Consider the following 5,000-nt stretch of genomic DNA (forward strand, 5'->3'; position numbering starts at 1 on the left):
ATTTACTATAAATAATACATAAACATGATATGGAAGACTTTATCTGACATATATTACTGTAAACATAAAGCTCTGCTGGATGACATGAAACAGCTAGAAAGCTCTACTAATGCAGGTAAAATCACACTTTACTTTTTATCTCTTTTTCACACCAGTATCTCTCTCTCTCATACACACACACACACTCTCTCTCTCTCTCTCTCTCTCTCTCTCTCTCTCTCTCTCTCTCTCTCTCTCTCTCTGTCTCTCTCAAACACACATGGACATACAGTCCTACCCACAGTTGCTGTGGCCTGCTGGGAGAGGTCTTTGCAGACAGTTGAAATAGCAGTCCTGCTCTCAGGAGCGATACATATTCTGACACCTTGGCTGCTAAAGCGCCATGCGGAGGACATTTTTAGCTGCTTTCTCCGGAGTGGCGGACACACAAACACACACACACACAAACACACACACACACACACACACACATTTTTTAGCTGGCGCCAGAGCGCTTGTTTCCCTTCCAGACACACATTGCCGTCCCACGCGTCGGCGACAGAATCTCTGTCAGGTGCAGGAGGGCTATCGGCTGAAAAATATGTGGCTTAGCAGATGGAGGACCTTTTGCTGTTTAGCGCCTCATATATGGGGATAGATTTGTGTGTGTGTCTGTAAGACTGTATGAGCATGAGCATGAATGTGAATAGACACTCATTGTTAATAGACACTATTGCGTGTAGGCCTGCTGTATGCGTTTACTTCTGCTTTGTATTCATTTTATATGTGTATGATTGTGCCTTTTTTGTGCGTTTGTGTGTGTGTGTGTGTGTGTGTGTGTGTGTGTGCGTGCGTGCGTGCGTACGTGCGTGTGTGTGTGCATGCGTGTGTGTGAGTGTGTGTGTATGTGTGGTTGTATGTGTGTGTGTGTTATGTACATGGAGGATGTCTATGTTTAACGCATTTGTGTGTCTTGGTTGTGTATGTGTACTGCCTGTGATCTCATCAGGCTGTGCGTGTGTGTGGTGTATGTGTGTGTGCCTGCATGTGTGTTAATACTGAACCGTTGGCGCTAATGTTAATGTGGTGCCGTAAACCAATCTGAATGATGAATGAAATGCTAACAGCTCTCCTGGGAGACTTTTATGGGGGCAGAGCCACCTGCACAAATTAATTACAACCCCACTCGTCACCCACCACCACTGGCCTGAACACCACACTCCACACAGCATGACACAACGTGATACAACATTACACAACATCACAGAACATTCCAGAACATTCTAGAACATTCTAGAACATTCCAGAACACAGGTTGTGTGTAAACATTTTATTTCAGCAGTACCACTCCATCCAACTCTCTATGTTCTGGGAGAACCACCTCCTCAAACTATTTGTAAGTGTTTGCACACATTCGTGGAAAACTCAAGGAAAACATTTGACAGAAAACTGTTTGCAAACATTTTCCTCATTCTCCTATATTTGCAAATTGAAACGCACCCTTGGTCAGGGCAGATGGTTGGGTTGTGTTATCATGCCAAAACTCAACAAAGCTAAAATCTTCAGTCAGTAAGATTCCGATTTCGATTTAGTCAGTAAGTCAATCAGTCAGTCAGTCAGTAAGATTTCAATTTCGATTTAGCGCTGGTGTCTGTCGGAGTTAGATTTATATTAAGATATCAAGTCAGTCAGAGACAGAAGTAGATTTAGATGTAGATTTTGAGTTGAGTTTCAGTCAGAGTTAGATTTTGAAGTCAGAGAGTAAGACTGTGACTTTAACTCTGAGTTGGAGGCTGTGTCCAGTCAGGACTACGGCTGCTGGACTGGCCTGCCTGTCTGGTCCCATCTCCAGCCACACGCATCAGCAGTTCCTCCCCACCAGTGACAGCCACAGACAGCCTCTGGTGGGGGCATGTGGGGGTATTCAGGGTGATGGCATACAGGATGGGGGGGGGGGTGTTGTCTAGGGGGAAACTTTGGGCTCAGAAAGGGACCAGAGATGATGCAGGCAGGAAAGCAACAGACTGTAAACTGATGTCCTCGATGATGCATGCACTGACAAACACACACACACACATACACATACTTCCTGTATGTACAACTGACTCACTGACTGACCTGGAGCAGACCTTTAAGAAGACATAAAAAGGGGAAAAAAACACACATAGACTAAACTTACAAAAGTATGAGTGGGTGCCTGCTATAACACTCACAGGCACTTCAATGATTAAAATCTCATCAGCATTAACATGGAGTTAGATCCCCCATCATAGTTTTAACAGCTTCCACTCTTCTGGGAAGAATTTCCACCGGATTTTGGAGTGTTGGCCCAGATTTTTTGGAGTGTTGGCCCGGATTTTTTGCCCAGTCATCCTCAGGAGCCATTGTGCGGTCAGACACTGATGTTGTACAAGAGGGCCTGGCTTGCAATATTTGTTCTAGTTCATCCCAAAGGCTTTAATGGCACAGAGAACTCTGTTCCCTGTGGGCAAAGTCAAGTTCTTTCACACCCAAACTCAACCAACCATGTCGCTATGAACCTTGCTTTGTGCACTGGGGCACAGTCGCACTGGAGGAGTGATAATGCAGGGCTTAAAGTTCTCAGGCTGTTTTGCGATTCGAGAATAGATCATTCTCATACACAAAGGCTCGAAAATGTCTGATATCTTCAGGCATGGAACATTTCCTTGCTTTAAGCTCCGATAATGGTATGGGGTTAGGGTTATTTAAGGGACATTTTAATGTTTCAGTATACCAAGACATTTTGGGCAATTCTATGCCTCCAGTCTTTTTTGGAAACAGTTCTGGGAAGCCCTTTTCCATTCCAGTACGACTATACCCTAGTGCATAAAGCAAGGTCCATAAGGATAGGATTGGGTGAGTTTTGTGGCGTGAAAAACCCTGTTCTTAGGGGGTCAGTCAAGTTTTCCACACCAAGCCCCTTACCTCTGGGATGAACCAGAACAGACACTGTGAGCCAAAAATGTCCACAGACACTCCAAAATCGTACGGAAATCCTTCCCAGGATAAAGGAAGCAGTGAAAGATACAAAGGAGGTACTAGTTCCGTATTAAAGAAATGTAACGAATGCCAGCTAGCTTAGCTGTGCTTGTGGAACGTTGGTAAACCTCACTCCCCGACGCCTCAAGAGTGCTGCTGGCATGCGAGCCAGTAGCCTGGGCTATTGGCTCAATTGTTAGCGCGCTCACCTCCCGATCCGAGGTGCTGCTGTTCGCGGGTTCGAGTCCGGCCGTGTGCAGGGCTGAATCGCGCAGGTTCAACACAACGCAGGTTACAGAAACACATGCCAACTTTTGGGGTAGCTTATTTGCCGTCTACCCCAGAGTTAAATAAGAGGATATCTTTTTATTTTCTGTGTGTGCAATAACCCAGTCTGACACATTAGCCTAGCTTAGCATAAATCACTGGAAGTGGGTGAGACCAGTTAGCCAGTAGCTCCCTTTTAGCTTTAGGCTAGTTAAGTAGTTGGCATCTTCCTTTTAATGACTATAGATTTTGAATGGGATGTCACTGAATTCCCAGTGGGTGTAACGGCAGGCGTCCACATACGTTCATTCATATAGTGAGCATATACATTAATGTGAAAAATTGATTAGAAGTCAACTAAGCTGACCCCTTGTGCCTATGTGTGTTGCCAGATAATATTATGTGGCTGCATTCTGGATCTATACTGCGTTTCCCCTGTGCTCAGAAGCCTGATTGGCATTTAAGCTTGAGGTTAATGTAGCATGAACTGAAATGTCCACTTGAAACAGGTGAGCGCTGCCATTTGAAGTGTTTCATGCGTTTCAGCGCAATAATGGTGAAAAGCAGATATCATAACATACCAACGGCAGCCCATTAAAACCCTTTGATCATCGTACAGTGAACAGATGCACATTACGCAGGCTATAAACTTTGTTATTGTTCTTTCTCTATCCTTTTCCATCATTCTCTATCTCTGTTTCTCTTTCTACCTCCCTTCTCCACCTCTTCAGTTCAGTCTTCTTTAACTCCCAGCGGCTGTCGGCTGGCCTGAACAAATAGACATTTCCTTTGGCCCATTCACAGCCCCTCAGATGGACTTCTCTGTAAGATGGCGGCTTTTAAAGTATCTGTATGTGGTGCTTATTATCGCCGCTGTTAGTGAAAGCCATCGCAATTACCAAACAACGTGCCCCGCCGCTGCACTTCAGACTGCGGCGCTTCCATCACGCCACAAAAGGTGCACAATGAAGGCTGTCATTACACTTTGGGTTGCGTTACCCTGTGTTTGGAATTAAGTGTGTTATGTGTAAGTGTGTGTGTGTATGTGTGTGTGTGAGTGTGTGTAGGTGATCTGAGCACGGTGCCAAGATTCATTGTGTGCTCTGTTTGTTTTGCTTTGTTCCTGATAAAAAGGATGATTATTGCTGCAGGAAAGTTGACGGGAAATTGCCATCTACTCCCCCTCCTCCCCGCCACATAGCCACCATCAATCTGTGTGATAGCGGTAGCACCTAGCGTAGCACCTAGCACACCCACGCTCTCAGGCTGTACATCATCAATTAGGTGCCATTGTCCATCCCCCTCTTGACATGGATAAATAGATATGTGCCTTTGGATACCTCTGCCTCAAATTCAGTGTATGTGTGTGTGTGTGTGTGTGCATGCATGTGTGTGCGTGTGTATGTGTGTATGCATGTGTGTGTGTGTGTGTGTGTGTTGTTTGTGTGTGTACATATGTGTGTGGGAGTGCAGCAGATAAAAGAGGACTTGTATTGACAGTGATGACTAACTGGTCTCGGCGCAGAGAGAGTGTAATGGATAGAGAGGGCCCAGACGAGCGGATAGGTGGGGACAAATGAGTCTCTGGGACACAAGGGAGAGAATTAGTAAGACAGGTTTTTGCTGCAGAAATGGATCAGAACAACAAATGACTGTGGGCAGCCATTACGTTGCCAAAGAATCCATTTCTGTTTTCCTAGCACATCACAGTCAATCCTCTAACTGTCCTGAACAATGATTGGGCCTTTTTTCCA

General features: G+C 45.3%; 1 protein-coding gene across 1 annotated transcript in view; it reads left to right on the plus strand.

The window, feature by feature from the left end:
• ptprua (protein tyrosine phosphatase receptor type Ua) overlaps positions 1-5,000 on the plus strand; it is a 200,781-nt gene that overhangs the window by 111,850 nt on the left and 83,931 nt on the right. The window lies entirely within an intron of this gene.

This window comes from Alosa pseudoharengus, unplaced genomic scaffold (genome assembly GCF_046254945.1).
Source record: "Alosa pseudoharengus isolate Yale_2024_CS ecotype anadromous, Long Island Sound unplaced genomic scaffold, YU_APseudo_1.1 YU_APseudo_1.1_scf_23, whole genome shotgun sequence".
Lineage (NCBI taxonomy): Eukaryota > Metazoa > Chordata > Actinopteri > Clupeiformes > Clupeidae > Alosa > Alosa pseudoharengus.